Here is a 27,938-nt window from a genome sequence, read left to right as displayed (position 1 = left end):
TACCTAGTAAATGGACCATGTACCCTTTCGCTCCCTCTCTCTCCTCTCAATTGTACACACGCTCTATCTCCTTCTACTCCATGGCTGACGGCATCCCTCTTGTTCTCTCCTTCCAATCTCAAAATCCCAAAGTTTGAATCAAGGAGAAAGCTTATCCAAGCCTTGGTGTCCGGCCCCCTTCTCAGCAAGGCCGATTCCTCACGCCGGTTCTCGTCTCTCCATTCTCCCCGAGGTATTTAAAGCTCCCCTTGCCCGATCTATGGATTCAAGCTGTAACTTTCAAATCCATTGGGTAGGAATGTTAATCTTATGCCCTAGAAGTTGTGTGTAAAAGGAATCGAACTTTGGTGGACTGGTTTTGGAGAAATCGAAGAAAATAGGGTTGCAGCCCTGTGTAGGCCGTAGGAACTAGCCAGGCCAGTTCTGCTAGTCCTGCCCGGTGTGGCACAAGTACAGCGCTCTGTTGATCACCAAAAATATTTTTTTGCAGTTCCTATCTGTTGTAGAGCTCAAATGAAATATATTTGGATTAATTTGGTTCACGGTGACAATTTTGGATCAAAAAATGAAACACATATGTAAGCATTCACCATGACAAGTTGGTTTAGAGCCTGGATTAAATTTCTATGGCTTCTATGTGATGCTAGCAGCTCTTTAAACCACCTGTGCAGCTTCTAAGAAATCAGTTTGTGCAAAATCTATCACTTACGCTTATTTATACATATATGTGAAATATTGCAACATGTGTATGTGTAAATAAATATTCCTTGCACATCTTTTGTGGTGTTGAGACTTATCAATGACATATCTATCGTTGAGCTAATTGATACACATGTGTGGTATATGCTTGTGTCACATGTGTTGTATGAATTAAATTGTAAATTCTAAATCTTATGTTTTGAGATCTTATGCACTGCAGATATTTATCTATTTGATCTCAAGGGCAGCTAGGATGGAAAGGGGAGACAGAGCGCTCTATCAATGATGGAGATGGAATGTGAGACCCAAAAATTATATTATCCCTCACTGGCACTACCAGAAACCTCTAATTTGCTGAGTGTTTTTATATTTGCCGAGTGTATTCCCTCAGGCACTCGGCAAAGAGATCTTTGCCGAGTGTTTCGCGAAAAACACTCGACAAAATAATTACACTCAGCAAACAAAGGGTTTGCCGAGTATTTTCTTTTTTGCACTCGGCAAACAAAGGGTTTGCCGAGTGTTTTCTTTTTTGCACTCGGCAACATTTTTTTTGAAAAAGGAGAAGAAAAAAATGGGGAAAAAAAACTTTGCCGAGTGCCCCCGATCTGGGACACTCGGCAAACAAAAATATCTACATAACCTCCCCAGCGTCCCAACCCTCCTTCCGCACCCGGCCCCCTCCCCTTCTTCCTCCGCACCCGGCCCCCAGCGCCGCCTCCATTCTTCTTCCCCGGCACCCGGCCCCTAGCGCCCCTCCCCTCCCTCCCTCTCCCGGGCCACCGCCCCTCCCCTTCTTCTCCCCTTCTTCCCTGGTGCTGCCCCTCCCCGGCCTTCTTCTTCCCCAGCGCCGCCCCTCCCTATCCTTCTTCTTCGGCGCCGCCCCTCCCTCTCCCCAATCCGGCCGGTGGCGGTCGGATCTGGGCTCTGGTGGTGGCAGGCGGCGGTGGTGGTGGTGCGTGGGTGTGCTGGCGGCGGCATGGTGGCGGCGTGGGTGTGCTGGTGGCGGCGGCGGGCGTGGCGGCGTGTTGGCGGATCTGGGCGCTGGTGTTGGCGGCGGCTGTGGTGGGCGGCGGCTGGTGGTGGCAATTGTTTTTTTTATTTTTTGCGGAAAATGTTTGCCGAGTGTCGGGTTTTGCACTCGGCAACGTCTTTGTCGAGTGCTCGACAAAAAACACTCTGCAAAGAAAGCTTTGCCGAGTCTGTGTTTGCCGAGTGCCGTTTGCTGAGGGCAACACTCGACAAAGTCTTTGCCGAGTGTTTTTTTGCCTTCGCCGTGTGCCGTGGGCACACGGCAAACCTGTGCATTCCGGTAGTGTGGGAGAAGGGACAGACAAAGATGTGGTTGTAGGTGCTTCAGGATATTCCAGAGAGCAGTGGGGCAGCAGCTTAGAGGCCAAGGAGATCATCAGCTCAGCGTGTTCAGCAGCTTCCCAGGGGCACCATGACAATTGATGTAGAAGGTGCAGCTCAGGCCACAGATACTGATGATGATGATGAGGCTGATGATGATGAGAACTACAGGATCGATCCCCTTGATGCAGGTGATGAGGATGATGCGGCAGTATTGCGGCCTCCAGTCAAATAGCAGAGGTTGAGTGTTAGTCAGCAGCAGCATCTAACTAGGCAGTAGGGGCTTGGTGCCCGTCAGCAGCAGCCTCTAGTCAGGCAATAGAGGTCCAGTCAGTAGGGGGGCCTGCTGGACAGCCAGTGCCACTAGGGGTGTAGAGGCCCGTCCTCGCTATGGTAAAGTTCCCAGAGATTACAAAGTTGGTGGGATGACAGAGGTTGCAAGGGAAGAAAGAAAGATAAATCCTTTGACTGCAACAGAAAACTCTTCAGTTATAGGTTCAAGACTTCGTTTCAGCAAGATTACTATGAGACAACAATTCTATCAAAGGCGACTCCAGTGATTATATGCAGCATATTGATTGGGATGCCATGGCAAGACACAATGATCCCATTTTCACTCTGATTATAGAGGCATGTGAGGTCAAGGGCTTAACGACTCTATTAGGCTATCAGCATGAGTGGAACACAGAGGTAATCACTCAATTTCATGCCGCTGCCTACTTTGATGAGAGTGCAGCATATAGGAAACAGTGGGTGTGCTTCATTGGTCGATTGAGGGTGATTCTTTTTCCATCACTTATGCGATGTTTGCTTCTTTCTTCGATTTGGAGAAGATGATTTGGAGTATGATAGAATCCATGATGAGGGAGTCCTGCCTGCAGACAGAACCAAGTTTATGTATCCTCATACAAATCAAGGCAGCATTGGCAAAGTTTTAGGTTTGCAAACTTACTACTACACTCTCAACAGGATGTTCAAAAGTACAATTTATCATAACCTAATCTAGCTTGATATGTTAGTTGATAGGGTTGGAACCTAGAGTGCAAAACTCTTTTTGCGTTAGACATAGGAACAATTAGAAAAAAATTAGTGCACATCTAGAGATAGAACCTGTGGACATTTTTATAAGTGATTTTTAGAGCCTATAGTTTTAAGTAATTGTTGGTATTTTCAAACTCAGACAGATAAATTCGCAAGCGCACGGATACCGTTGTAGCTTTCACCCGGGAGTATTCCAAGGTATCGTATTTATCCACAGGGAAACAATGGTTAAAGAAGTTAATAGTTCACCATCATGTATCTACTAACTAGTATACTGACTAAACTAAAGTGGGGTTAAGTGTTGATAATGATAAGAGTTATGAATAATAACACACACATAGGAGAATTACATAATAAATGAACAGTCCTGCTAAGTTGAGAGGACAATGGGTGAGTTCAAAGTTCCTAAATACTTCTCTATTACTTTGGTTCTATAGGGTATAACTAATTCAAGGGTAAATATAGCGATCACATACAATAACACTTTGGAGCAACAGTACATTTCCAACTCTCGAGGGGGATGAGAAAGCGTAGTTGGGAGAAGGCTGCCTAAAGCTCTACGAACACCAATCCAAACGCGGTGGATTACAACGGCCTGATAGAGCTGTCACCTCTAGGGCTACCACAACAAACTGTAGGATTGAGCGCAATCTCAGGTTACCTATAGTCTAGACATCATGTCTATACTATGGATTACTACTCTAGTCACATATGATAACTAAAGCACTCGATGCGAGCGAAGATCCCACGCTAAGATAAGATAACTATACTAACCATACACATAAAAGGCATAAAAGTAGATAGAGAAGATAACTATATTAAAGCATGTCTTGCAAAGGTGAGATGCAAAGATATACCCGACCTCCTAAGATTTCTCCAGAACATGAGCATGGCTTAACTCTCCCTAACTCTCAACTAGAGCTATTCTACTTCTACATCTTGAGAGCTTTGTGGGAATTTCTCTCTTGTGGTGTATCTTGATCTGAATGAGGTATGGCCTCCTCGAGAGGGTAGGGGGCGCCTTATATAGGGGAGATGGAGTAAGGGGCAAGGCATTGCCACGTCATTGATCCGCGTCAACTCCCTTGATCACCATTGGATGAACTGACTTAAAATCGCCTTAAAATTAACGGTGTACATCTTGGAAACGCTTATGAGGCGGCGGAGAGCGAACGGGCTCCGAAGTGGGCCAGGCGGCCTCCCCACTGGGCCAGCCGGCCCACCATTTTGGCAAGTGGGACTCCCCTTCGTGTGGTGGTTCCTAGACTATGTTTTTGTTGCCTTTTGCAGTTTTTGCGAGTTGAATCACTTGTTGTCATTGGTTTGCTTGTTTGGAGTGTATGACAGTGGTCCCAGGGCTGTTTTCTAAATAAATTCTCCGACATACAAATATTTACCAAAACTTATAGAATCCATTAGTTTAAACCCCTATACTTATATTTGGTGATGGAATTAAGTATATATGTAGGATATGTTGATGGTTTATGATTGACATTAACAACCGTCAACAAGTTCCCCTAAGCTTACCCTTTGCTAGTCCCTGAGCAAAGTTAAACTTGAACAACAGATCTAGAGTTGCTACAATGTTTTCACGCCTCAAAAGTACACATGCGTTCAATAAAAAATTCTCCTCCGGATTAAAATAAACTGAGTTAACTTTCAAACTTACCCATATTACCTTCAACCATGGGGCTTCTTAGCCTTCACTTGGGTCTTGAGCAATTGAAAGACAGAATGATTAAGTCAAGTACTATGTCTCAAGTTCTTCGTTCCACCATTGTTCCAGAGTATTTTATAAGTTTTTAAAACAAAACTCAAAGATTCCATTGTATGACACTCTCAGATCCCTCTATATGTGGTATTTTTGGATCCTCACTCTCTAAACTCTCTTTTATATGTGGTATTCGTAGATCCTCTTCAAGGCATATCTAATTGTTGCCTTTTCTTCCTAAAGCCTTTGTGGAGTTCATAGGTAGCGATAAACTAGAGAGCATACTTGCAATGCATATATTGTAAGGTCAAACAATGGATCCAAAGAGAAAAATGTTATACAATCAAATCAAGATGTGCATGCATGTGGAATGTTTGGTGGATATATATGGTGGCTAACCAAATTCTACTATGCTCCTTGACACATATGTCCCTCTTGAAACTTGGAAATATTTTGCAAAAGAACAGGGACTATCTTTATTCATCTTTCTTTTTTTTCTTCTCTTTTTTTCAGGCGGGCATCTAAGTACCCATTGTTTTAAATACTCTAGACATCTTTGTGTCAATTTTTTTCTTTCTTTTTTTATTTTTTTCAACCTTTTGCATGGCCCCATGTCTCTTTGCTGCAGCAAAACTTTGAAAGATATGAATAAGAACTTGGAGCATTTATTTTGAGTGGAAACCTAACAAACATGTTTTTATGTTTACCCCTGTGTAGGAGTAGAACATTTTTGGGTAGATCTAAATGGAAGGTATGTTTTTACGCCTACTCCTAGTGTAGGAGTAGTGTATATTTGGGTGGAGTGTACGTGATCCTGATTTTAAGAGCATGACAGACTTCTCATAAGGGTCAACAAAGCTTGACAAAACTCAACACATATACAAGCAACATATAAGTGGAAGGTTTTTCTAATCTAGATATATATGGCATTGGTAGGAATTTTAGCTTTGTCATACAGAAACTCATCAAGATTATTTTTTTCATTTTTCAAAAGAAAATACTTCAAAACTTAGTTTCACTTTGGAACTAGATAAATAGCAGCTCAGACCATCTCATATCATATCCATCAACCACCTAGACTTAGATAAGCATTCGCTGCCTATGAGTATCAAGTTCAAAGTAAGTTCTTATATCAAATAAAGTCTATCAAATACTCGGGATGATTTCGGACTGAAAACTAGGCATTTGAGAGGAATTACAATGGAGCAATTATTCATTATGTCCATCAAAAGTTTATTGAGGAGAAAGTCTTAAACTCCCAACTATATTTATTCTATTGGTACTAAGCATACACTTTTTTATCTTATTGCTAGAAATGCTTAAAAATAAAATGAAGTGGAAAGATACTTACCTGGATAATTGGAGATGCTCCTCCCCAAGCTGGCTTATTCATGGGGATGTATCTCCCCCAAGCTAGCTTTTGATTTATTTTGTTTTTATAAGTTTTATTATTTTTTTTATTTTATTGCCACCATGTTGATGGTAGTTATCATCCATCATAAACCACCAACATAACTTGAAATCATGCATGAAAATGATCACCAACATAGACTTAGGGGTTTAAACTGACAATTTCCATGAGTTTTGGTGAATCTATGTTTTCAGTAGGGTTTATCCAGAAAACTATCAATGAGGATCAAAACATCAAATTAAATCACGCTTATCCACAGCGAAAACTACCCCAAAAGGTTCTAGAAGACTCAGGAAGACACCACACCAAAGTGGAGACCGAGGCGTTGCCAGGTGGGGTCGGCTGGCCCCTACTGTAGGTCGGCTGGCCCCTAGCCCCACCTATCATTCTCTGCCTCGCTACGTCGGTTCTCCATCGCCTTAAGCATTGCATCTACACTGTTTATTCAAGTTGGTTTGATCTGAGGGCTCAGGATTGATGCTCTGGCCTATATATACCAGCCCTTGCCCCCTCCCTTGGCAACTGCCATAAGTCAAGAGTATATCAGAAACTAGGGTTTCTAGAGAGAAGAGAACAGAGCCCCAATTCTTCAAAGTTCTAGTATAGACTAGCTAGCAAGGTTCAAGTAGAGTTTGGGCTATTGCTCAGGATTCTGGATTTGCCATCTGGAGTTTGGTATATCCATAGTATCCCTCTTTATTTATGACTTTGTGCTACTTCAATAATATGTTGCTATTTATTATGTTCCTAGTTTGCTCTAGTTATATACTTGATATAGTCATGATTGATTATGAATATATGCATATGTTCACAAAGCGCTTAGCTCAATACTCAAGTGAATTAAGTGGTCGACATTATGTAAGCGTGGTGCTAAAATATTATTTACCTACGGATGCATTCTACACTCTAGGTCATGTGGTAGATCGTGGATGTAACACTCCCGTTGAGTTCTTTGTAGTCCACTCCCCGTTTGTAGAGCAAGTAGAACCCGATTGCGAAGGGAGTCAAGCTCTGTTCTTGATCTTCCTTAGTAATGTTCCTTATGCATAGATACAGAGTTAATTATATTATAGATGAGAGTGTATATACTTGGGTGTACAAAAGACTTAGTAAATAAGGAATGACTTAGGAATCTTTTGCTCTTAACTAATCTCCTGCCTAGCCATACTATATTTATGAGTATCTATTTCTAGCTCTGGATTACTATCAATGCCTTACACTTATCATTTATTTATCATTTGACTTACCCTTGCTATAGCATGAGAGTTAATGATCTTGTCATCAGTATGCATATTTGTCAATATCTCTATGCCACCCCATCGCTCCTCCCTGTGGATAAAATATAAATAACGATACCTGGTATACTCCTGGGTGAAATGCTACAATGGTATATTATATGTGCACTTATAGATACTTAACATATATATATATATATATATATATATATATATATATATATATATATATATATATATATTACATGTGTTCTTAATAATTACCAACAAAGCATTTCTGGCATCATTGCTAGGGATGACAACTTAGTAAAGATATGATGCTAAGAAATGTCAACATACCACAATGAACATTCATATGGGTTGTTACATGCCACAAGGTTGCTCATATGGGGCTTTAAGGTTTTCTTGATGCAAAACTTAGAATGAAAGTAAACTAAGTCTATTATACAGACTTACAACTTTTTATTTTCTTTTTATATATGCCATGCATACAGGTTTTCTAAATGCAATGCAGAATTAAACATGCTAAAATTTAAAAGTTATGTATCTAATTTATATGAGTATGCAATAATTATTTTTTTGGATCAAGATATGAATGAAAATGCTAAATTAATAAACATGGATAACTATGAGTTACCTTTTGGCGAGGGTTCGGTGTTTTAAGTCCTTCGAACAGGACTCCCTCTTGCGAAGTTCATTGATCGAGTACCTTGGTTCGCTCTTGAGGACGAGAATTCTTGTGGTGGTACCTCCAGTAGTGGCTCTTCTAATGGTGGTGCCACCTTCTTCTTTCTTTTGTGAATCTCAGCACTTTGTTTAGACCTTCTGCTCCTCTCATTGTTGTATTCCTGCAAAAGATTAGTGGACAACACATACCCGAAGGAATATATATACAAATAATTCAAAGCAAGGATAGTATTGTCATAGAGCTAAAGGTCATCTTCTATGCTACAGAAAAAAGTAGGTTTTTAACATTTTAGTTAGCATAGAATCTTTATCCCATGTTCATGTTTTAAATAATGTGTCTTTATTGTACACCACTACTTCAAATTTTTCAACCAGATTAAGGCAAATATGTGTAAAATTGTTTTGAAGAATACCTCAAACCCTAATTTGTTTCTACGAATGATCTCCAAACTTCCCAACAAAATTTGAATATTTTCCTGAAGGGATCTTGTCCGATTTACCTATCAGTGAGGGCTTCATGGCTTTAGGTCCATTGAGCATACCTCACCTTTCATGTGTACCATTTGGACAGTTGCTTGTTCTTCTCCCGTCAACCCTTCTTGATTTTTGTTGATTCTAGGTTGACGAGTTGGTCTTCTTTGGGGATGCAAACTCAAGTTCCTCCTTGATCGTCTTTGTCCTCTAACGGCGTGGTGAAGAGTTGTTATTCTTTGTTTGTTAGCAATACGCTAGCCGTCTTACGAGACACTATCGATAGACCATTGATCAATGATGTCTGATGGCATGAGAACGTATGCCATGATGTGGTGGCATCCCATCATCTTGGTCCTTGTTGCCGACGTGCGAGCCGGTCTTTTCGAAGATGATAAAAGCAAGCATATTCTGGCTAATACGAGGTGGGTTACATCCTGTTTCTTATCAGGATCTTAGCTTGAGTCTTGGGAAGGCTCAATGTTATGTTCTCTTTAATGTTGCTCATAGCCTGTCAATTTTTTCATCCACTTCCACAGCTGTAGTGGTGATTTCTAGATTTGCATGTTCATACCAAACCTTGAATAGGCATAGCTTATATTCATTTTTTCCTGCAAAATGTTAATAGACACATACCCGGGGGGACATAACGAATTTGAAACACGGGTTGTTGTCCATAATTTTTGTGATTTTCCTCTATGCTAATTAAAGGATGTTTTTTTAGAATTATTTTAGCATAGATTTTGTTTATCATGTTCTTATAGCAATTTTTATGTGTTTGTTGCATTCTAGCATGGTTCATGGCAAAGATAGCAACAAAAGATAAGTGAATAAACCTTGATACTCACAGTTCTTACTTCCATGAAGAATGAGCTGGGTCTTGTTTGCGCAAAGTTATTGGAGTTCATCACATGCCTTGATTCATCTTTGATGTGAATTCATCTCTTGACTTACCTAGATTAAATTTGAGAGTTTTCTGCAGGTCTTAATCCAACAAAATATCTAGTGTCTACACAAGCAATTTTTAGTTCAATAACCAAACTAGACTCCATGTCTAATTTTGATTAAGGAAGGCATTTCAACCTAAGCACCACGCTTAATTTAAAAGCCTGTGGAAGTATGTTGAGTACTTCCAAACCAATAGCAGACAAAAGGTAGCATGAAAGCAATATAGAGATAGCATGAAAGCAATATAGAGATTTATTCAAATAGAGGTGAAAGAGCTGGTGAGATTTTTTTACTAAGCATGAGACTTCATGTGCTCATATTTTTTTCTTTGTTTAATAAAGATGCAAATGGGATAAATATATGCATGGAACTAAATAGTGTTGTGGATTTGACATAAGAAAATACAAACTAAATGGGGTGGATTCATGGATTATTCAAAGTAAACATGCAATGGAATGCGAAAAGTTAAAAGACAACTACTCATTAAGTTTAAAGTCCATGAGCAAGACTATCTCACATTTTTTATCATACTTACCATGACTCACATGGAATTTGTGAGCTGTGCAACGTCTGTATTCATCACTTGAGATGTGATTTAAATTCTTGTGATGTCGACCTTTTTCTCCAATCTACACATGGTTAGAATAATATATATGTGTATGCAAACCTACGAGATGGTAGGGTTCCAATATTGATTGATCTTGAATGTTCAGGCACCCTAAGATCTTCAATATGTCTTCTTCTTTTCTTCGTTTCTTGTGGATACTCGCCGAAAGGTCGAAAACGACATCTATTGTCCTGTCTATACCACAATTCAATAGAACAGGGGTAATCCCACAAAAGCTAGTAATAACTAAATTAGTAGACATCAAGCTAGTATTAAAATCTTTACGCCAATTGTGTCCCCAGCAATGGCACCACAAGGCTTGTTGGCATTTTCAAACGCAAACAGATAAATCCACAAGTGTACGGATATCGCTGTAGCTTTCACCTAGAAGTATTCCAAGGTATCATATTTATCTACAGGTAAACAATGGTTAAAGAAGTTAATAGTTCACCATCATGTATCTACTAACTAGTATACCTACTAAACTAAAGTGGGGGTAAGTGTTGATAATGATAAGAGTTATGAATAATAACACACACATAGGAGAATTACATAATAAATGAGCAGTCCTGCTAAGTTGAGAGGACAATGGGTGAGTTCAAGGTTCCTAAATACTTCTCTATTACTTTGGTTCTATAGGGTATAACTAATTCAAGGGTAAAAATAGCGAACACACGCAATAACACTTTGGAGCAATAGTACCTTTCCATCTCTCGAGGGGATGAGAAAGCATAGTTGGGGGAAGGCTGCCTAAAGCTCTACGAACACCAATCCAAACATGGTGGATTACAACGGCCTGACAGAGCTATCACCTCTAGGGCTACCACAACTAACCATAGGATTGAGCGCAATCTTAGGTAACCTATAGTCTAGACACCATGTATATACTACGGACTACTACTCTAGTCACATATGATAACTAAAGCACTCGATGCGAGCGGAGATCCCATGCTAAGATATGATAACTATACTAACCATACACATGAAAGGCATAAAAATAGATAGAGAAGATAACTATATTAAAGCATAAGTCTTGCAAAGGTAAGATACAAAGATATACCCGACCTCTGAAGATTTCTCTAGAACCTTAGCATAGCTTAACTCTCCCTAACTCTCTACTAGAGTTGTTCTACTTCTACATCTTGAGAGCTTTATGGGGATTTCTCTCTTGTGGTGTATCTTGATCTGAATGAGATATGGCCTCCTAGAGAGGGTAGGGGCACCTTATATAGGGGAGATGGAGTAGGGGGCAAGGCATTACCATGTCATCATCCGCATCAACTCCCTCGATCACCATTGGATGAACCAACTTAAAATTGCCTTAAAATTAATGGTGCAGATCTTGAAAACGCTTACGAGGTGGCAGAGAGTGAACGGGCTCTGGAGTGGGCTGAGCGGCCTCCCCACAAGGCTAGCTGGCCCACCATTTTAGCAAGTGGACCTCCCCTTCTTGTGGTGGTTCCTAGACTCCATTTTTGTTGCCTTTTGTAGTTTTTGCGAGTTGAATCACTTGTCGATGTTGGTTTGCTTGTTTGGAGTGTATGACAGTGGTCCCGGGGCTATTTTCTGATAAATTCTCCTACATACAAATATTTACCAAAACTTGTGGAATCCATTAGTTTAAACCCCTATACCTTTGTTTGGTGATGGAATTAAGTATATATGTAGGATATGTTGATAGTTTATGATTGACATTAACAATCGTCAACAGTAACCTAATTACTATCCCTTGTAGACATCATGGCCCCTTCAGATTAGGGACTCTAGGAGTAGCCAAGCAAGTGATGTATGATGAGATGACGGTGATCTATGGAGGGCGGTGTGAATCTATGGCTCTTGCCGCTATAGTGCCCTATTGCGATGACCCTCAAACCAATATGGGGAGACAACAGAGTGAGATGGGGATCAATTGGGACTTGGGAAAATGCAAACACTAGTGCAGAAGCCACAGGAGGAGGTCATAGTCATGAGGGAAGGGAGTGCAAGGCATGGTGGTCTGGTGGGTGACATGTGCCCTGATTTGTTGTATGAGCCATGACCATAGGAGGCATAGTAGTTAGCAACTAAAACTATGTGTTGTTTGGTTAAACCACAGTAAACACAAGTGCAAAGGGAAATGGAAAGCAATGCTATTGGTAACGGATTATAGCTCAGGAGCAGCAATATCATCTTTTAATGGACTGGTATTCGATTATAGGTAATAACGGATTATGAACCAAGTTGAACCAATCATATGTAACACAATCACTTCCCCTCTGTAATCCATTTGGGTTAAAAAATGCCTGAAAGCATCTAGGCCCCTAAGTGGGTTTCGGTGATTAATGACAATATGTGATTAATATGACTAACGTGTGTTTTGTAGAGGCAATTAAGTTAGGTCATGGTAATGGAGATCGATTGGGCTATCATGGTGGTCATGCCCCTACGATGGAAATCATTTTGATTTTCAAAGGATGGACGACAAGGTTAACGATGGACTAGTTCTAAGTGTCGATTGGAGTTGAAGAGACACTTAGAGTAGTTTAGGACTTTGTTTTTCCTTTGGCCATACTATTAAGGGGGGTATGGATAGGTAGCTTGACCTAGGTGAGTCTAGTGGGTTAGGTGTGGTGCACACTTGCTAAACCTAGCACTAGGTAGCTCCTAAAAAGCCCTTAGATCCATTGGAGCAAACTTCATTCACATGTGATCAAAAGTTGGAAGTGAATGGAGGGTCAAATGCTGACCGGACACTGGCTTCGGTGTGACCGGATGCTGGCGCAGAGTCCGGTCAGTTCATTTGATCAAGGTGAAGTCATCTGAAAGTGACCGGACACTGAGAGGTGAAGTGACCGGACACTGAGAGGTGAAGTGACCGGACACTGAGTCCCAGCGTTCGATCGACTATAGTAAGGTTCCAAAGAGGGAAAACCACGACCAGACGCATCCGGTCAGTGTTGACCAGACGCTGAGTCCCAGTGTCTGGTCGACTCCGAAAATCATGATCGGACATGTCTGGTCAGTGCTGACCGCACGCTATCTAGCGTCCGGTCACCACTTGATCACTGGAATTCAGGGTGAACTGACCGAAGCGTCCGGTCAACATGACCGGAGCGTCTAGTCACCCCATAGAGGCACATAACGGTTCATTTTTCAGCCAGTGTTATAAATACTTCCTCCATTCATGTGTGGGGGTACTTTTGCTCATTCCAACAGCTGAGAAACACCTTTGTGAGTGCCAAGAAGAGCAAGGTCCTAGTGAGGTGATTGAGATTTGAGAATCCCAAAGAGAGCCCTCATTTGAGATTTGAGAATCCCAAAGAGAGCCCTCATTAGTGAGATCAAGAGTAGCAAAGTGTGCATCCACCCTTCTCATTAGACTTGTCGTGGTCAAGTGAGAGTTTGTGCTTGTTACTCTTGGTGATCACCATCACCTAGACGGCTTGGTGGTGATTGGGAGCTTGGTGATCATTCGGCGGAGCTTATGGATGACCCAACTCAAGTTGTGAGTGGTTGTGGGTCATTCACCGTGATGGAGTGTCGAAGAATCAACCCGTAGAGAGCACTTGATCCTTGCACAGATCAAGGGGGAGCTACATCCTTGCGTGGGTGCTCCAATGAGGACTAGTGGGGAGTGGCGACTCTCCGATACCTCGGCAAAATATCACCGTGTTCCTCCTTCTCACTTTACTTTGAGCATTTACTTTGAGCAATTCAATTCTTGTCATTTACATTTATAGAATTGTCATGCTAGAGTAGGATTGGAACTTAGGTTGCTTAACTTTTGTGCGGTAGATCAATAGAAACACTTTCTAGGCATAAGGGGTTAATTGGGCTAACCATAGGACTTAATTATTGCAAAGAAATTTAGAATTAACCCAATTCACCCCCCCCCCCTCCTCTTGGGCATCTTGATCCTTTCAGTTGGTATCGAAGCCTCGTGCTCATGTATTTAGGCTTAACAGCCTAGAGAAAGATGTCTCATGGGGATGGACCTCCTCCTATCTTTGAGGGGGATGATTTTCCATATTGGAAAATTCGCATGGAGGCGTACTTAGAAGCTCTAGATGTTGGAATACTTAGAGCTACCTCACAAGGCTTCCCAAAACCTCAGGATGCTACACACCTACAAGGCGATGAGGTGAATTACGAGAAATGGAATGCAAAGGCTCGAAACACCATCTTTAGAGGCCTTTACAAAGATGTGTTTAACCAAGTGAGGAACCACAAAGACGTCCATGCACTATGGTCGGACGTTTGTGCGCTCCATGAGGGAACAAAGAGTGAGCGTGAGGAACGCTATCATCTTGTCATGAAAAAACTTAACTCTTTTGAGATGCTTCCTAAAGAATGTGCTAATGAGATGTACTCATGTTTGAATGTTCTTGTAGAGGAAGTCAATGGGCTTGGACTCACTCAAATGCAACCATCTGATGTTGTAAGAAAGAATTTGAGTGTCCTCCCCATTGACAAATATGGGCATATTGTGACCGTGCTTCATCAAGATGATCTTTCCACCACCACACCGACACAAATCTTGGGAAAGATCAATGCTCATGAGATGTATATGCACATCACGCCACAAGATGGCTCATCTTCTACCAAGAAGAAAGACAAGGACTTAGCATTCAAAGCTAGCCAAGAGAAGGGCAAAGCAAGACTTGAGTATGAGAGCTCAAGTGATGATGAAGTTGATGATGCAAGTCTTGCACTCATGGTGAGAAAACCCACCAAGATGCTAAAGAAGCTCAACAAGAGTGGCATCAAATTCGATGGCAAGAAGTTCTTCACTAGCTCTAGAAGGAAGCCAATCTCCGAGATGGATTGCTACAATTGTGGAGAACTTGGTCATCTAGCACACCAATGCACCAAGCCCAAGAAAGACAAGTTCAAGAACAAGTACAAGGGCAAGAAAGATGACTCAAGTAATGAAGAAGAAGATTAGAAGAAGAAAACATGCCATACAAGAAGAGAGATGGCACGAAGGACTTCCACAAGAAGAAGAAGAGTGGAAAGGCATACATCGTCGGTGATTGGCTCATGGACATTGATTCATCTAGTGGCTCATCCGATGATGATAGTGACAACGAGAAGGTGGCCGCCATTGTTATTGACTCTTCATCATCTTCACCGCCACCACCGCCATCATCCTCTACACACCTATGCCTTATGGACAAGGATGAATGCAAGGTATCAAATGATGATGATAGTAGTGGTGACGAACATGCTAGTAATGATGATAGCGATAGTGATGATGATGAGTATGAATCACCTTCTTATGATGATCTTGCTAGATTGCTAAAGTAATACACTAAGATCATTATAAAGACTAGAGCTAAGAATGAAAAGCTAGAGGCTAAGAATGATTCACTTTTAGCAAAATGTGATATGGCGGAAAAGGCTAGTATTGAGCTTAGAGAAGCAAAGGATGCTATATCATCCAAACTCAAGGAGCTCAAATCTTCTAAGAAAGAGCTTAAAGATAAACATGATAAACTTGAGGGGATGCACAAAGAGCTCATCACTAGCCACAACAATCTAAAAGAAGAATACACTACTCTTAAGATTAATCATGATAATCTTGTCATTGCTCTAGAATTTCTATCCAATGAGCCACATGATGCTACTAACGATGTTGTTAAGATTGATATAGCTACATCATGTGATGATTTGATCATTGAGAGTATTGAGCAAAGTTCTAGTAGCAAGGGCAAGCAAGTGGTTGAGGCCGATGATTATGATGAGTTTGTCAAGCTCAAGAATGACAATGAAAAGCTCAAGAAAGATCTTGAAGAAATCAAAAGCCACAACACTATTGTGCTAGAAATTCTTGATCATGATGGTGATTTGATGCTTGAGAATAAGAAGCTAAAAGAAGAGAACAAGAAGCTCAAGGAAGAGAAAAACAATGATGCTCTCAAGGAAGAGAACAAGAAGCTCAAGTTAGAGAAAGAGCATCTCAAGATTGGTTTGAGCAAGTTCACAAGAGGCAAGCATCTTCAAAGTGAGCTACTAATGAACACCATCATGAAGATGGATAGAAGTGGCATTGGGTACTTGGCAAACCAAAAGAAGAAGGCTCAAGCTCAACAACAACACAAATTAAAGCCAAAGCCAAAGAGATGCTTTGAGTGTGGACAAGAAGGTCACTTTGCCCATGAGTGCCAAACTCCACCACCACAACCCTTGCCCAAGCATGCTAGACCTTTTGCCTTTAATGCTCACTATATGCTTAGAAAGGATTCTAGTGGGAAGATGAAAGTCATGTTCTTAGGACCTCCCAACAAGAATAGGCCTAAGAAAATTTAGGTAGCAAAGTCACTTGTTGAGAAGGTGAAGGGCCCTCAACAAGTTTGGGTTCCTAAAGCTTAATCTCTTGTGTGTAGGTGAACTACAAGACCGGTGGAAACCATTAGGTTATTGATAGTGGTTGCACACAACACATGACCGGTGATCCTGGTATGTTCACCTCACTAGATCAAGAAGTAGATGGACAAGAAAGAATCACATTTAGAGATAATTCAAAGGGCAAGGTTAAAGGATTGGGCAAAGTGGCAATATCAAATGATCATTCTATCTCAAATGTGCTATATGTTGCTTCATTGAGCTTCAACTTGCTATCCGTTGGACAATTGTGTGATCTTGGCTTCCAATACTTGTTCACCAAGAAGGAAGTTGTTGTATCTAAGAAAGATGACGATCAAGTGATATTCAAACAATTTAGATACCACAACCTATACTTAGTGGATTTCACCTCGGAAGATGCTAACATGAAAACATGCCTATTCACCAAAACAACACTTGGGTGGCTATGGCATAGAAGACTTGCTAATGTTGGGATGAGCTCACTCAAGAAGCTAATGAAGAATGATTTGGTGAGAGGGTTGAAGGATGTGAAGTTTGAGAAGGATAAACTTTGTAGTGCATGTTAAGCTAGCAAGCAAGTTGCAAATACTCATCCAACAAAAGCTTTCATGTCAATCATAGGAGTGCTAGAACTCCTTCACATGGACTTATTTAGACCAACAACTTACAAGAGTTTGGGAGGAAATCTTTATTATCTTGTGATTGTAGATGACTATTCAAGATACACATGGGTATTCTTCCTTCATGACAAATCCAAAGTTGCATCTTGCTTCAAGAAGTTTGCCAAGAGAGCACAAAATGAATTTGAAGTGAAGCTCAAGAAGATTAGAAGTGACAATGGGAAAGAATTTGACAACACAAACATAGAAGCCTATTGTGATAAAGTTGGGATCAAGCATGAGGTCTCCGCAACATATACTCCTCAACAAAATGGTGTAGTTGAGAGAAAGAACCAGACATTGATCACTCTTGCAAGAACAATGCTAATTGAGTACAACACCCCCAAAGCTCTATGGGCGGAAGCTATCAACACCGCATGCTATGCATCCAACCGCTTATTCCTTCAAAAGTTCCTTGGCAAGACACCTTATGAGTTGCTCAATGGGAAGAAGCCAGACGTCTCCTTCTTTAGGGTGTTTGGTTGCAAATGCTACATCAACAAGCAGCGGCAACACCTAGAGAAGTTTCAAAGACGTTGTGATATTGGTTTTCTTGTTGGTTACTCATCAAAGTCCAAAGCATATAGAGTATTTAATCATGCGACCAGCTTGGTTGAAGAAACATATGGTGTGGAATTTGATGAATCTAACGGCTCCCAAGGAGCACATGAGAATCTTGATGATGTAGGTGATGAACCATTGAGAGAGGATATGAAGAACATTCCGGTTGGAGACATCAAGCCTAAAGATGATGAAGATGACGTACAAGTGATTGATCCACCTTCTTCATCAAGTGTGCCACAAGATGGTGATAAAGATGGGAGAGTAGAAAATGAAGCTACTTATGTCTCCCATGATCAAATGGTGGTACAAGCACAAGATGTTGATGCTCCACAACCTCCTCCTCAAGTGGTCAATAGAAGAAATACACCTCTACTACAAGATCATCCACAAGATCTCATCATAGGGAGTCTATCAAAGGGTGTAATGACTCGCTCACAAAAACTTGCTTCATTTATTGCTCATCACTCTTTTGTCTCTTGCTATGAGCCTACTAAGATAGAAGAAGCTCTTCAAGATCCAGATTGGATAAATGCCATGCATGAAGAGTTGAACAACTTTATCCACAATAAAGTTTGGACACTTGAAGAGTGGCCAAAAGGTGCAAGAGTCATTGGAACAAAGTGGGTGTTCTGCAACAAGCAAGATGATCAAGGTGTTGTTGTGAGGAACAAGGCAAGACTAGTTGCAAAGGGTTCTCTCAAGTTGAAGGTTTGGATTTTGGAGAGACCTTTGCACCGGTTGCAAGACTAGAAGCCATTCATATCCTCCTTGCATATGCATCACATCATGAAATGAAATTATATCAAATGGATGTGAAAAGTGCATTTTTAAATGGCTTTATTAATGAACTAGTCTATGTTGATCAACCTCCCGGGTTTGAAGACCCTAGATATCCTAATCATGTTTATAGGTTGTCCAAGGCATTATATGGGCTTAAGCAAGCCCCAAGAGCTTGGTATGAGCGCCTTTGGGACTTCCTCATTGAGAAGGGCTTCACCATTGGGAAGGTCGACACCACACTATTTACCAAGAAGCTTGATGGGCACATCTTCATTTGTCAAGTGTATGTTGATGATATCATCTTTGGATCATCAAATGAAGATTCTTACAAAGAGTTTGGTGAATTGATGTCGAAGGAGTTTGAGATGTCAATGATTGGAGAGCTTACATTCTTTCTTGGTTTTCAAGTCAAGCAAATGAGAGAAGGGATTTTCATCTCTCAAGAAAAATATACAAATGATCTTCTCAAGAGATTCAAGATGGATGAATGTAAGCCAATCAAGACTCCAATGCCAACTAATAGACATCTCGACCTAGATGAGGGAGGTAACACAGTTGATCAAACTCTCTACCGCTCTATGATTGGTAGCTTGTTATATTTAACCACATCTAGGCCCGACATCATGTTTAGTGTGTGTATGTGTGCTATATTTCAAGCTAATCCTAAGGAAACTCATTTGATTGTCATTAAAAGAATTCTTAGGTATCTTAAACACACACCAAGCATTGGCCTTTGTAAAGTTGATAGAAAAAGCACGTCCAGAGGGTGCCATTTGCTTGGTAGATCACTTGTGTCTTGGTCCTCCAAGAAACAAAATAGTGTGGCTTTGTCCACCGCCGAAGCGGAATACATTGCCGCGGGTGCTTGTTGTGCACAAATTCTTTACATGAAACAAACTTTGCTAGACTATGGTGTAGTTCTAGAAAAAGTACCACTTTTGTGCAATAATGAAAGTGCGGTAAAACTTGCAAATAATCTGGTTCAACACTCTCGCACCAAGCACATAGATATCCACCATCACTTTCTTAGAGATCATGTTGCAAAGAATGATATTTCATTAGAAGGTGTAAGGACCGAGGATCAATTGGCGGATATCTTCACTAAACCGCTAGATGAGGCGACTTTTTGTCGATTGCGGAATGAGCTCAATGTTCTTGATTTTAGTAACTTCACTAAAAATGAGCTTGTGTTGTCCCATACATTGCATTGTAATATACAACATGTTTACTCTTTATGGTAATGCATATAGGGCTTGTCTAACATGGTTAAGATAACCGCCGTAAAGCATGTGAAGAAGCTTAACCTTGGATCAAACTTGACAAGCAACTAGATTTACTTTCAAGTATTGCATTGCATATGCATGAATGTTGCTTTGTCGTTTATCTCCAATTGTCCTCTTATTGCCTATTTTCTTAAAAGGAATTATAGCCTAAGGCAAAATATTTTAAAAAATTTTGAGGGTTTGAGAGAGGTCACTCACATCAGTCCCAATTGGTGCTTATTTGGATCTTATTGAAGTTGGGACTTGATTGGGAACATGCAGCACGAAGGACTTTAAAGATTTGCTGCAAAAAGAGTAATCGGACGCTGCACCGAACCCTGATGTCCAGCGTCCGATCAGTTCACAGGAGGTGAACTGCTGCTGAGAAGGAGTGACCGGACGCTGAAACAGTGCCTTCCCAGCGTCTGGTCAGATGGTGGCTTAGCGTCCGATCGATCGACGACGAAGGAGACAGCTTGCACCAGACTCTACACGCGTCCGGTCGGGGTTCACCGAACACATTCGGTCGTGATTCTAGGAGATTTGGACCTCTCTGGAATCGACCGGATGCTGGGTGGTAGCGTCCGGTCGCTACCACCAAAGCGTCTGATCAGTAGAAAACGTGCGGGATTCCAACTCTTCTCTATTTCCTTTCCGGTCACATTGGGGGCCACCATAAATTGCGTCGTACCTTGACCTAATCATCTCATCGTGCCAACATCGCCGTTCCCGAGCCTCCACGCCACGCCAAAGCTCGCCCGGGCCCTAACCCTAGCGTCGTCGAGCTTGCCTCTGCCGCTGCACAGCCGTGCCTTGATGCCTGCCGAAACACCGCGCCCGCGCCCACGCCTAGCTCGCCCTAGCTGCTCCTGTGCGCCACCGCGCCCACGCCACTCCTGTGCGCCACCGTGCCCACGCCCTACTCTAGCGCCATCATGCCCTAGCACCACCAAGCATCACCTCACCAGCGCGTGCCAGTGCCCACATCGCCTCTCCACGGCCAATTCATCACATTGCATCGCCAATACATGCCACATTGCTTCGCTAGAACCCTAGCTTCACAGTGCTTTCCGATGGCTCCCCGATTGTCATTCCTCTTCTTTTCGGATCACCGGTTCGTCAGGTAGCAAGCCCTCGGTTCTAATTTCGCACCTAATTGCTTGCTTTCTTAGGGTTTTGTATCTCTAGATGAATAATTAAAATTATTTGTATACCCTCTATTCTATCGTGCAGCGAGTCGATGCCGTTGAGGTCCTATTTGCAGTTGTTAGTCAACTCGGGGCCAAGCTCATGAGTACGGATCGAGGCCAAGCCTCAGAAGTGACAGTTGGTAGTTGATCTTTGTCAGCGGCAATTATTCTTTTTAGATCCATCAGATGGCTCATGTCAAGAATGTCGGAGGTGGTCCCGATGATGAGGATCCGAGGCCCCTGCCTCGCCAGCATGCAGATACAAAAGGCAAGGCGATGAAGAAGCTTGCAACAAAGAAGCAGAAGTATCCAGATGCAGATACAGCTAGAGTAGCTATAGTTGCAGCAGCAGCAGAGCATGCAGAGGTAGGCGGTGCTAGAGGTGGAGTCTAGATCACAAATCAGCTCTCACCATCTACGAGGGCTGTACTAGAGCAGGTTGAGCACCATCATGGTGGTCCAGCTAGGACTGTCATGGTTGCAGGACGATAAGTTGTCTTGGATGAGAGTCAGCCTCAGGGGGAGTCACAGTAGGAGCCACAGCCAGCAGAGCAGACTCAGGAGGGAGAGTAGGCCGAGGAGACAAAGCAGGCACCTCAGCCACAGCTTCGTCGCTCTGGTCGTACCCGTGCTCTAGTCACACCGAGGTCAGAGACATAGCGGAGGGGTTCACATCCACCACCTAGACCACAGGGTCTGCCTGTAGTGACCTACTTGGATTTGAGGGCCGCCACAGCCAAGCAGGTTCAGCAGCTCAGATTTGTGGACTTTGAGCAGTAATTTCCATCGAGGCAGGATGAGCGTGCTTCAGAGGGTTTCTACACACCTCTGCGGGAAGATTTTTATAATGCATATCTTAACAGTGGAGCAGTATTCAGATCTCAGAGGGTGTGTAACATTGAGACCATTGTAGCAGCAACTGGAGAGCATATTCGCCCTTACCTAGTTGGAGGGGTTCAGATGTCACCGTTAGTTGTCCTATGCTCACTGGATCACATTTCTCATTCATAGGGCTGTTACAGTGAGACCGCCTGAGATGCTAGCAGAGTACAGTGGTGCTACTATAGAGTTCCTTGCATACAACCTAACTTAGATGATCTGCCATACTACACTGAGTGCACCTAGCTAGCCACACCATCGTCTAGAGGTGCCAGAGACTACAGCCTAGCAGGATGATACTATCAGGGGCATAGCAGCTATAGAGGAGGAGGAGCTTGATGCTCAGCAGGAGGGGATGGTCAAGAGCAATCCCAGTGACAGCTCAAATGAGGACTACTGGGACATTCCTCATATGCCTCCACATCGACATGATCATGAGGCCAGTAGCTCCAGTTTAGCTCCACCTGCACCATAGACAGACCTCGCTCTACTTGCCATAATTGAGTGGATGAGGCAGGATCAGGCTCGCTAGGCTCAGGAAACCGCCGCTACTTTTGCACAGTTTCAGACTCGACAGGATGAGTTTCAGTGGCAACAGCAGGCCATACAGTAGCAGCAGCAGCAGGCCATGCATCAGTAGCAACTTCTCATGCAACAGCAGCTACTTGGGTTTATGCAGCATGTTGTGACAGCTATTGGGGTTCCACCGCCACAGCCTTCACCCCAGCTTGGTCAGACTACCACCATTTCTATGACTCTAGCTTTATAGCCTAGTGGGCTTCAAAGTTAGGGATAGCCACCAGCATAGTTTGCTTCACTTACAGAGTAGGTGTCCCAGTGGTTTACCTCGCCGGTGTTAGCCCCACAGTTCACACCTCTTCAGACTGGCTTCACACCAGCTCAGACTTCCTCGCTGCTAGTGCTAGATACCTCAGTCTCCAGGAGTCTAGGAGCGACTTTCAGTGAGTTGACAGGGCAGCCTACTCTACCATATTTGCATGTCCTAGGTCCGTCTATAGTTGCACCTATTACCAAGACTACAGAGACGCTCCCTTCTTCTGTTGCATCATCAGAGCCGCCTGCTTCAGCGATACCTGCACAGTCTACGGCCGCTCCAGTCTTTGATCCGACCCAGACCACTTCAGCATCGCTTCTAGCTACACAGGGTCAGATAGCTTAGAGCTTAGGGTCTAATGATGATGGCACATAGTTCCAGCTCGCTCCTCATACCTCAGCGCCCGACTCGTCCGCTGCAGCCCTGCCGACCAACCCTTAGGTTTTGGTGTTTGACGCCAAAGGGGGAGAGGGATCGAGTATGTTAGTCTTAGGGGGAGCGACATATCTAGGGGGAGCTTAGTTTATCTATTATATTTGGTTTTTATGTGTGATACACTATTATGCATTCGTGTGTTTACTTTTATGCATCAAACTATATTTATGTGATAGTGATATCTATGTGATCGTGATATATGACATGTGTGCTCTCTACTTTGAATTATTTATATATCATATCACTTGTGCTATGCTCATTTGCTTTGCTTCCACTTTTTACTCTAATGCAAATGAGCTTTATTACTTGTACTCATGCTTATTTCATATCTTTTGAGTACATCATGTTGGCTTGGGTCATATAAGCTTGCCTAACTCTTTTGTTCTTATTGTCAAAAGCTTATATGAACCAAGCATGTTAAAAACCTCAACTCTTTCACATACTCGAGGTGGTATTGTCATCAATCACCAAAAAGTGGGAGATTGAAAGCATCTAGGCCCCTAAGTGGGTTTTGGTGATTAAGGACAATACGTGATTACTATGACTAACATGTGTTTTGCAGAGGCAATTAAGTTAGGTCATGGTAATGGAGATCAATTGGGCTATCATGGTGGTCATGCCCCTACGATGGAAATCGATTCGGTTTTCAAAGGATGGATGACAAGGTTAAGGATGGACTAGTTCTAAGTGTCGATTGAAGTTGAAGAGACACTTAGAGTAGTTTAGGACTTTGTTTTTTTCTAGCCATACTATTAAGGGGGGTATGGTTGGGTAGCTTGACCTAGGTAAGTCTAGTGGGTTAGGTGTGGTGCACACTTGCTAAACCTAGCACTAGGTAGCTCCTAAAAAGCCCTTAGATCCATTGGAGCAACTTCATTCACGTATGATCAAAAGTTGGAAGTGAATGGAGAGTCAAATGCTGACCGGACGCTGGCTTCGATGTGACCGGACGCTGGCGCAGAGTTCGGTCAGTTCATTTGATCAAGGTGAAGTCATCTGGAAGTGACCGAACACTGAGAGGTGAAGTGACCGGACGCTGAGTCCCAGCGTCCGGTCGACAATAGTAAGGTTCCAGAGAGGGAAAACCATGACCGGACGCATCCGGTCAGTGTTGACCGGACGCTAAGTATGTTGAGCCCGTAGGGCTGCTGAAGGAGCCACAGGCGGCGTCAATCTTGAGATCCCATCTGGCCCGCCATGGATCAAGCGCACACCCCTACCTAGCATGCCAACTATCGATAAAAGATGCTCGGCAGTCAACCGAGGGTTATCCCACGATGGTAGATTTATCGGTGGGGGTGCGCGTAATCAGGAACCGGATGGTGATACAAGGTGTAGAGACAGCGATTTAGACAGGTTCTGGCCATCTGATCGACGTAATACCCTACGTCCTGTGTCTTTGGTGTATTGTATTGAATATGAGATCTATGAAGATGTATGTATCTGGCGACTAGGGGACCCCTGCCTCTCCTTATATACTCTGGAGGGGTAAGGTTATAAGGAAAGTATCCTATTTGGTACTATACAATATCTTGCGGTGCACGTCGACCAGTGTCGTGCACGCCTTGATCTTGTGGGCTAGGCCACCTCTAATGGTGTGGCCCATGTCTTGTCTTGTGGATACTAGGGGCCATACCCTCACATTAATCTTCCTTAGTAATATCCCTTATGTGTAGATATAAAGATGATCTTAGCCATGATTACTAGGTGTAATTGCACTAATCAATGTATGCTTTGACTTGTAATTAAGAATGACCTAGGAATTATTCCTCTAATATTCTACCTAACCATGCTAATGCCATAGAAAGGAGTACTCTGAGTGATTTATCATCATCACTGATCAATACTTTTCATATCTCTTATCCTATGACTTACCCCTGTTATGAGTAGAATATTGGCTATGGTTTACTTCTCTATTAATGGTATAAATTATCAATACTTGTCCATGCTAGACCTTCCCTATGGTAGAATATAAATAACGATACCTAGAATACTCTCGGGTGAAGAACTACAATGGTATAATTATCTGTGCGCTTGTAGATTCCTTTTCATTCATATATCTTTATATTCTTTCTAGTCACATAAAATGATAAAGAACTACTTATTATCATTCTAGTAGTGATGCTAGGCAGTACCAACAAGCATCTCTAGCACCATCACTAGGGATGACAACCTAGAAAAGTAATGTTAGGAGATGTAGGTAATTAATAGGTGGCTACTAAAACAAGTGACAAGTTAATAAATACCAATAGCATCCATTGTTATTGTAAAAAGTACGTTGTGTGTTCAGTAAGCTACTAAGGCCCAGCTAAATTAGTATCGACATTGTACAATTATGTCATTGTCGGATATAAGTGTCGTTGAAAAAATTGTATCATCGCCGCTATTCGCCATTAGGTGCTAACATCTTCTTGGTGTAACCTGCAAAAATAATGTTCATAATATTTTGTTCCTTTCCGACGTTAAATTTATGTATGACACGCCCATCGTTAGGTGCTACGTACCATCTTCGTTAAGACCCTATCACCAATGTCAGTAGCCTTCACCGCTGATATCATAAAAATTTGCAAGCCAGCACGAGACTCCCACACATTTTTAGAATTTTTGGCGCGTTTGTAGTTAGCTTACAAAGACCGCTACCCACCCAGCCACCACCCTATTCATCTCCTCCTCAAGTGCTACTATTCCTCACCTACACATCGACATGCAAGTGCCACTCACATTCGACAAGCTAGTGCTCCGCAATGGTACGCCTCATCGGCACACCCACACAGATCCATCGGTGACCAGGCTAGTACTCATCACCGTCATGGTTGCTCAAGCTCACTGTTGCAAGATCCAAAGGCAAGGGTAATGCTTTCTCGCACTTCCCTTATCCATGTTTCTTGGCTTTTTATTCCCCTCTTGTCTCATCTGAGCATGAATCAAGCTTCCATCTAATCATTAAGGAGCTCACGAGCACATCCCTGTAGGTGCTCCTACTCTAATTTAGGCGATAGCGCTGCCGCTTCCATCGCTGGCCTTGCTCCACCACATCCTAGTCAAGATGGAGGAGGAGGCCACCAACAAGAGGAATGAAGTAGACATCCTCATAGACAATGTCTTGGTCCTTATCCTCCACTGCCTCACCGCCCGCACCATGTGTAGCTGCAAGTGTATGTGTCGCTCCTGGTACCGCCTCATCTCTAAACCTAAGCACTGTAAGGAGCTGCCCCAGTTTCTCACTAGATTCATGTATGGCAACTGTAATGGCAAATGCTGATTCATCGCTTCACCGGTGACTAGCCCTCCTTTTCCTTCTTGCCCTTCCCCATTCAAGATTTAGTCATCTCCTATTGCTGCATAGGCCTCTTCCTTTGTTGGTGCATTGGGCTTCGCTATGTTGTCTGCAATCCGATGACTAGCAAATCAGTGGTACTGCCATATAGCAACATTTGTTATGGTTCAACTCGCTTGGGGTTTGATCCCACAATCTCATCGCACTTCCATGTTGTAGAACTATGGGTAAGGTCGCCTGGGCTGTTAGTTGTCAGCATCTACTCATCCAAAACTAGAGCATGGATGTGTAAAGAATCTGAATGGGGAGAGGATATTCTATTATGCAAATTTTCAGGAACTATGTTTCTTAATGGTTTTATACGCATGCTGGAGGTTCCCACATAGTTGCTGTTGATATGGAGGAAAAGACATGGAGGAAAATTCTTAGGCCACCAGGTACTGCAGTGTCCATCCATGGAGATTAGGGTCAGTTGTGCCGATGTATTGCTGATATTTTCAATACATCTGACCTTTCAATCTAGATCCTTGAAGACTATGGCACTAGTAAATGGACATTGAAGCATACGGTGAACATGCTGCAGCTATATATTTGGACTGGACAATATTGGACTCGGTTCTAAGGCTGCCAATGTAGACTACAAAGTGATTGCAGTTCACCTAGATTGGAATTTGATTTTCCTTGTTGGGGAGGACAGAACAATGATGGCATATGACATGAGCCACAGAAAAGTTCATGTCCTCCTTGCTCGGGTCGTCCGCTATCCTAAAAGTACCTAGAGTATTTATTAGAACGGACCTCACTATCTGCCTTATGTTCCCTTGTTCATGGAGTCATTAGCAGAGCAGTAAAGGTGCATATGCTATATTTTATTGTTAGGACATATCTTTGTTCAGGTAGGGAGTTATTTTGAGTCTATATATAGTCTAATTTTGGCTTGGTAACTAAACCAATGATATGTTAAATATTATTAATTCTGCTGCTTTGCATTGTGTAGGTTTTAGAGTCTCAATGATTTTGAACGATTTTCGTGCAATGGCTATGGGAGGAACAAGAGGGGTTCCATGCTGCATTGGCTAACAAGCTAATCAAGGAGTGTCAATCTAAAGGAGCGGAGCACATCTACCTCATTTTAGTTATGTAAGTCTATAGGGAGCAGAACCTTTACTATGCTATCTATGTACCGCTTGTGTTAATTAATCAGTTGACATAGTTGTTATATTAGTGTCGAGCATTATTACTATAACAAGTACTCTTCATTGTGGACATGATGAATGATGTATAATGATTATATCTGTATGGTGTGTGTTTAGTAAGTTATTAAGACCCGGCTGAATTAGTAAATACATTGTGAAAACCAGATGCAATTCTGTCACCGTCGGATGTAAGGGCCATTGATTGTTTTGTCATTACTGCCGTATCACTCGCCTTTGGTCAAGCAGACGGACATCACCACCGCTATTCATCTAATGCGGCAGAGGTCAATAGTGCATCACCACCGAATCATTTAGTAACCCGACACCGACTAAAGGATCATCACGGGCGGATCATA

At 42.4% G+C, this 27,938-nt stretch overlaps 1 long non-coding RNA gene across 1 annotated transcript; it reads left to right on the top strand.

Moving 5' to 3' along the window:
- Positions 1-63: 63 nt before the first annotated feature.
- On the top strand, positions 64-27,631 carry LOC136490670 (uncharacterized). Its single transcript, XR_010767837.1, has 3 exons — positions 64-232; positions 920-997; positions 27,384-27,631. It is a non-coding gene; the product is annotated as an uncharacterized lncRNA (long non-coding RNA).
- The last annotated feature ends 307 nt before the right edge of the window (positions 27,632-27,938 follow it).

The sequence above is a fragment of the Miscanthus floridulus genome, chromosome 1, assembly GCF_019320115.1.
Source record: "Miscanthus floridulus cultivar M001 chromosome 1, ASM1932011v1, whole genome shotgun sequence".
In the NCBI taxonomy this organism is placed as follows: Eukaryota; Viridiplantae; Streptophyta; class Magnoliopsida; order Poales; family Poaceae; genus Miscanthus; species Miscanthus floridulus.
Note: the sequence above shows the minus strand (reverse complement) of the source record. Positions and strands in the feature narration are given on the sequence as shown.